Genomic DNA, 7,502 nt, shown 5'->3' with positions numbered 1-7,502 from the left:
AAGTATCTTAATTTTCTTGATAATCAAGAATACAGAGAAATGCAAACCTAGGATTACCCACTAATAATGCGCAATTAAATGTATGTATCAAGTTTAGAAATTACCTTAGTTTCAAGAATGCAGATCAATGCAGAACCAAATGATCAAGAGCACAATCAACAAAAAGCTAACTAATTGAATTTTCTTTTTTAATAATTAAAAACCCAAACTGCATTAGCACTAGGCGTAGGTATATATATATATCAGCATTAATCATATCAATAGAGCATCAAAATTCTTTGAATAAAAATTACTGAAAATTAAACTTGCAAATGATCATGCAAACACAAATCTATGGAATCAATAGCTTATTCGTTGGATGCTCATTTATAGAAATAACTGATTTTCAAGTGGTTAAATTTATAAAAGTTAAAGGTCCTAGATGTAAAAAACACAAATCTTAACTCATTAATATCTTCCTTTCCTAATTATGCAACAAAACCCATCCCTCCTTCCCAAATCCCGCTGCCCTCCTTCCCCAAGCGAGCGCCGGCGAATCCCCTCCTTTCCCAATCGAGCACCGGCGAGGGAAGCGAGCGCCGGCGAAATCCCCTCCTTCCCCAAGCGAGCGCCAGTGAATCCCCTCCTTCCCTAAGCAAGCGCGGCGAAATCCCCTCCTTCCCCAAGCGAGCACCGGCGAAATCACTGTAAGAAAACATCTAATTGTAAGAAAACAATCACTCATTTTTTCTAAGATGTGCACCGGCGAAATCACTGTAAGAAAACATCTAATTGTAAGAAAACAATCACTCATTTTTTCTAAGATGTGAAAATTTAATTTCCTACAATTATTTACATGAAGATGTATGTATCTCTATTTATTTATTTATTAATGTTTCAATGTACCCCTTGAATTGTTTTGTTCGATATTAAGTTTCAATGTATGTATCTCTATCTAACTGTGTTCTTGAATTTTAATTTTAATTTCTAAAATTTTGCATGTGTTGTATAATTTCTTTAATTTTTCATTTAGATGACCTCCAGCCATTCTTGATTTAGTGAAAATTATTGAAAACCTTGGCTTGTTCCTTGATGTGATACAACTTCATGCATGCCATGGCTTCTAGCTAGTTATATCTGTAGCATTGTGTCCCTGGCAAGGATAGAATCAACATTTTCTTTCTGATTAACCAGCAAAATAGGTAAAAAACGGAGATTGCTCGGCTTAATTGAGGTTCGTAACTCAGGCTTAGGGTGTATGAAATCCATGTGTTGCATGTTTTCAGTTGGTATGAGAAGTGCAGAAGACATCTCCTTCTAAGTTTTTTTTTTTTTTTTTGACTTTAAACAATAAGCCAAAAGTATTCAATCTCTTGACAATTTGTCATTCTAGATGGTATAAATTTAAAATACCTCCCACTTGCCCATAGTATATCTTTAAAATAAGCAAGAGGGATTTGTCAGGAGTACACGACGAATCAAAAACTTAAGTAATTGAGCAATTTTCTTACTGGCCATTACCTTTTACCTTATTATTGAAGTACCATCATAATCATCGTTGTGTGTTTTCAATTCAAAAACCAGGGGCTTCGATTGCTTTCAAGCTCTTTAAGCAGACTTAAAGGATGATAACAAAGAATTAAAAGCATCAAGTGACCATCATAATCATCATTGTGTGATTTCTTTAATTTCTTACATCTTCTGTGTTCTTGAATTTTAATTTTAATTTCTAAAATTTTGCATGTGTTGTGTAATTTCCTTAATTTTTTTATTTAACTGTTTGATGTATTTTCAATCTTTGGATGGTGTAATTATACTAATGGAAATTGATTAATATTGTTTAGGTCAATTTCAATATGGTTGATGTTCATGTAGACAGTTTGATGACTGAAAATGTGGAAGGAAGTGGATTTGTTGATTGTAGTAATACAAAGCATGAGTTGGAGCAAGAGAAAATTAATCATGTAAATTCTATTGATAATGACAAGTCTAATACTGTGGAACCATGGATTGGAATGGAATTTCCCACATATACTGCTGTGTATGATTATTATAATGATTATGCAAAAATAAAAGGATTCAGTGTTCGTATAAGCTCAGGCAATTACTCTAGGAAAGAAGGAAAAGAACTCATATCAAAAAAAATTGTTTGTAATAAGGAGGGTCTAAAATCTACAAATGATAAGAGAGAGCATGGAAAAATAGTAAAGCGTCGAAGAGATACTAGAGTAGGTTGCAAGGCGATGTTGCGGGTCAATCGTACTGATAAAGGAACATGGATAGTGAGCAAACTTGTTAATAAGCATACAAATCACGAGTTGACTAGTCCAGATAAGGTTAAGAATCATTATTCACATCGAAAGTAACATCGAACAAAAGGTTGTCAAAGTCTGATTGATAATTTGCATGAAGAAGGGCTTCCGCCAGCAATAATTTCATGAGTAATAAATGTTGGTAGTGGGAATCGGGAGGAAATCATCACACCACAACAATGTAGTGATCATATCAGAAAGCAGAGAAAGAATAACATGGGTAATGAATGCATATTACTCATTCAAAAATTCATAGATAAAAGGACATTTGATCCAGATTTTTATTTTGCTATTGAATTAGATACTACATGAACTATGAGGAGTGTATTTTGAGCAGATGGACGGGCCAAGGCATCATTCTTAAAGTTTCATGACGTTGTTGTTTTTGATGTTACATATAGAACTAACAAGTTGGCACTGCCTTTTGCTCCATTTACCGGTGTTAACCACCATAGGCAGTCAACTTTATTTGGTTGTGCACTACTTGCAGATGAGGAAGAAGACACATTTGTCTGGTTGTTTACTGAGTGGGTTAAATGTATGAATGGAGTGGCTCCGCATGCTATTATTACAGACTAGGGCAAAGCTATATGCAATGCCATTCAAAGAGTTTCCAAATACTCGACATCGTTATTGCAAATGGCATCTTGGCAAACACATGGTTGATTATTTATTATCTCTACAAAAGTTGCATTGAGAAGAGTTTGCGAACTACTTTAATAGATGGTGGCATAGCAAGACAATTGAAACATGTATTCAGCAATGAGATGAGTTAAAAGAAAAGTTCAATATAGAAGAAAATGAGGAAGGTTGGTTACAAACCATGTACAGAAAAAGAACACATTGGGTTTCATGCTATCTCAAAGATACATTCTTTGCAGGAATGACATCAAGCCAACGTAGTGAAAGTATAAATGCCTTCTTTGACACATACATAAACTCACAAACATTGTTGCCTGATTTTGTTGAGCAATATGATAAAGCAGTATTGTCTCGTCGTTCTCAAGAATTAAGTAAAGATTTTGCTACTTTGAATACAAAGCCTGTGATGCATCTAAACTATCCGATTGAGATTCAAGCTGGAGAATTATATACAAGAGCTATATTTGAGAGGTTTCAGGATGAGCTTAAAGGTTCTGTATCTTTGTTTCATGATGAGATCGGAAAAGAAGAATCAATTTCTAAATACATAGTTGGCTCGATCTCTACTGAAAGAAGTGTATGGGAGAATGTAGTTTATAATCAAAATGAACAGAGAATAACATGTACATGTGCTATGTTTGAGACTGATGGAATATTATGTAGGCATGCCATTCATATTATGATATCGAATCAGTTGGTAAGAATTCCTCAAGAATACATTATGCATAGATGGACAATGAATGCAAGACACCGTAATATTGGAGTCTCTCATGTGTTGCTGGAGAAAAACTTTAATAGTAATAGAGAACAATGGACTACTTTGCGCTCTTGGGCTTTGAGAGCAAAATTTAATAACGTGATGGAGTGGGCACCTGAATCACCTATGGTCTTTGATAAAATAGATGCTTTTTTTCTAACTTGATGGAAAAATATGAAAAAGATATTAGTGCTAAGCAAATCAAGGGGATTGAAGCTACAAGTCGGGTTGAATCTAGTACTCCTCCTTCCCATACTATTGAGAAACTCCCTCAAATAACTGTTCGTAACCCTCTCGAGTCTACAAAACATAAGGGGTGACCGAGAACAATTAGCAGATTAAAATCGGGACTTGAACAAGCACATGAAAAAAAAGAGATAAAAAAGAGGACATGCGGCAGATGTGGTCAAAAGGGACATTATAAAAGTAGTTGCACTAATGCTCTTGTTGCTAACCCGTCAAATAACTAGGTATTTTAATGCTTAATTGTTCAAAAAGATACTTACATTAGTTGATTGAAACATTTTTTTACAGCTAGTTCTATTTATTCATCTGATTCTTGTTTATTTATACAGGCATAATTTGAAGTTCATCATCCGACTCCTAGCAGCAAGTCATTTTGGATCTGAAAAACAAATTACAGCTTTGCTATGTTTGTGAATTTTAGGCAGTTGCCAACATTCTGTTTGTGTCAGAATACAATGCTCTGCATGAATATGAAGATCATATGTTTGATGGAATGAAATCATGTTATAGGCAAGCTTGATGAACGAGGAACTGATTTTTTCTTTAATGTTTGATTTAGACGTTGTGAACTTTTGTACCAGGAGTTAAATTGATATTTGATTGTGAACTTTTGTACCAGGAGTTTGCAATCACGCTTTCCACTTTTACTGCATCGGTAGGTGGCTCAAGACCAAGCAACTCCAGTAATGTTTTCGGATGTCGAAAGTTATAGGGATCAATGTTGTGTTAGTTTTTTATGCTAAAAAGTTCCCTCCCCACTGTATGATACTTTCTCTTGATCTTTTTGACAAATGTAAAATAGTTCATAAGAGAGTACCCCTGTTACCTCATCAGTCACGTGGAAATTCTAACTTTATGACCGTGTAATAGTGTACCCTCTCACTAATAGCTCCTCTTTGTTGACTCCGCGGAAGTGTAATCAAATTGCTCTCAGGAGCTTCTTTTTAAGCTTAAGGCAGAAATTTGAGGTCAAATTTACTTCTTTTTACCTGTATGCATGAATTCAATAATCCATTACAAGGATGTGAACCGTACACATACTACAGGTTGGCAGGATGTAAAAACTCAAATTCAGGCATAAATTTGATTGGAGCATTGCCCGTAGATGCTTGACTGGGTGATACACAAGTATTAAAAATGATGAACTATTATTAAAAGATTGAAATAAAGTGATGAACAAGCATTAAGAGATTGAAATAAATCACCATTCACATAGCTCTAGTAACTGGATGTGCTGGTTCATATCCTTCTAGAAAAAGGTAAACTACTACAATGAACCTCTTCTTCAAACCCTCTTGCTGAACTGATCTCCAGTTCTCAATTCAGCTATACTCATGACAACAGAAGTGCTTCCAATTTTCCCTCAGTTAGAATTTTATTTATTTATTTATTTATTTTACACTTCCCTTATTCCTGTCCTATAATTTTATTATTTCATAACATCTATGTATCACCAAATCAAGGTCTCAAGCATAGTTGAAATGAGAAGAAATAAACAAGCTAATCACCGTATATCTGATTCCTCCCGCCATCGACAGACTTCTTCACTCATTTCGGGTGGTAAGTCACTTGATACCATGCCGCTGCCTTACTCTCATATATCCGATTCCTCTCGTCATCACTTAGCTGAGATAAATGGCCCCCAATCTCCTCAAAAGAGCGTCTATATTTCTTATTAAGTGCATAATATGCATTCTTGAGCCTCTCTTTGATCTCCCCTTGTTTTCTGCTGTTGTAGCTTCCCAAAGAACAAATATGCCCTGTAACAACCTCTCCCTCTTTATCAACTCTGAATTGCCCTAACAATGCATTCAATTGTCGATCATATGAACTTTGGTTTCCCAGGCTTCAGTGAGATAATCAAATGCCTCTGAAATATCAAAAGCTTGATCATATGGTAAGTCCTCGTAAGCAGATCATGAAATGAGCTCAGAAGAGTTGTCCTCATCAGAAGCAAATTTTATCTTTCGGTATAATCTTCCAATGATCTTCTCTGATTTGTATGTTATGTGTTCATCCGTGTTCATGAAGTCAGGATAGACTTTAGGCTTGTAAGAAGCGGGCAAATTAACGAATACCCCAGTTTTAGGGAAGTCGACAGCAATGGCAGCTAGCTTAGCAAGCTTAAGACATTTATCATCCATGGCCCCATTCTTGATTCTGTGGTTTACTATGTGCAAATGGCGACGAAGGAAGGGTGTCTCCGTTGCGGAGCATGAACGGGGGCGGGGGGGGGGGGGAATCGCAGAGTCGGGAGGGCGACGAGTGTTGTGCTGAGGGATGGGAGTGAACGAGGGCCGCGGCGGTGAAGGTCTGGGACGCCCGAGAGATGCGGCGTAGATTCGGGGAATTTTGGGGATTTTCGGGCGGAGATCGGCGGTGAGGTCTGGGATTTAGGAAGGAAGGGGATGACGAGGATGAAGGATGAGATTTTGGAATTATTCGCTTTTTGGGATTACCGAAGCTTAATTAAGGAAAAGACACTAGAGATTTATGATCTTTTTACATCTAAAGCCCTTCATTTTTTTGTAAATTTTAAACGCCTCTAAAATCTATTATCTTCTATAAAATGAGTGTCAACAAATAAGAGCTTGACACATGGCGCCGCATAGGAAAATTTCTCGCTGGCAGCTCAGCCTCCCGTTCATATATATATATAGTACTATATATATATATATATATATATATATATATATATAGTATATCATAATATATATATATAGAAGAAGAGAGAGAGGAGAGTTTCTTATATAGAGAAATATGGGTATGCTTTGGTAACCAACACAAATTTTATACTTGGTAAGTGATGTGTCACATTCCTCATCCACTCATTACCCCCATGTGAATAATGTTCCCCATATTTGAATGAGTGGAGGGGGATTTTGAACACCCTTCACTACCCGAGCAAACTTTTTTTGGCTTGGTACCAAGCATACACATATTTCTTAATTACTTATATATATATATATATCATATATATATATATATATATATGATATATATATAGTAAGTATATAATATATACCTATATATCTATAAGAGAGAGAGAGGAGGAGGAGAGAGCAAGACTCCTAAATCAACTTAAGTTGATGTCCACCCCCAAAAGTTTCTAGCCACACATATATTAATACATAAAAAACACCTTTATATAATACACTGGAGTCCCATAGCAATACTGAGTGGTTAAAAACTTTGGTGGACACACTATTTGCCTACCCACATTAAGGTTCGTTATAAATTCTATTACATATTATATATATTATATAATATATATATATATATATATATTTAATGATCATGAACACATGTAATAACAAGAAAATTAGTCACCAAGAATGATAAAGAGCCAACCAGCCAATATCATTTCATTCAAACTTTGGAATGAAATCCACATTGCACAAAGTTTGCAGAAGTAGACAATTAAACTCAACCAATTAATGAATCAAAGAATAAGCGAATGCAATTCCTCCATCACACATATCTAAGAGAGCCCACGAGTTTCAAGAATGATCAGCCGACGTGCCTTCATGGTCAATAGCAGCAGCATCATCACCGGCCGGACCCAC

General features: G+C 35.7%; 1 long non-coding RNA gene across 1 annotated transcript; it reads left to right on the top strand.

The window, feature by feature from the left end:
• Positions 1–493: 493 nt before the first annotated feature.
• LOC109827800 lies at positions 494–4,769 on the top strand. Its single transcript, XR_002243510.1, has 2 exons — positions 494–686; positions 4,266–4,769. It is a non-coding gene; the product is annotated as an uncharacterized LOC109827800 (long non-coding RNA).
• Positions 4,770–7,502: the final 2,733 nt, after the last annotated feature.

This window comes from Asparagus officinalis, unplaced genomic scaffold, assembly GCF_001876935.1.
Source record: "Asparagus officinalis unplaced genomic scaffold, Aspof.V1 AsparagusV1_Un442, whole genome shotgun sequence".
In the NCBI taxonomy this organism is placed as follows: Eukaryota; Viridiplantae; Streptophyta; class Magnoliopsida; order Asparagales; family Asparagaceae; genus Asparagus; species Asparagus officinalis.
This window is presented reverse-complemented; position numbering and strand designations above follow the sequence as displayed.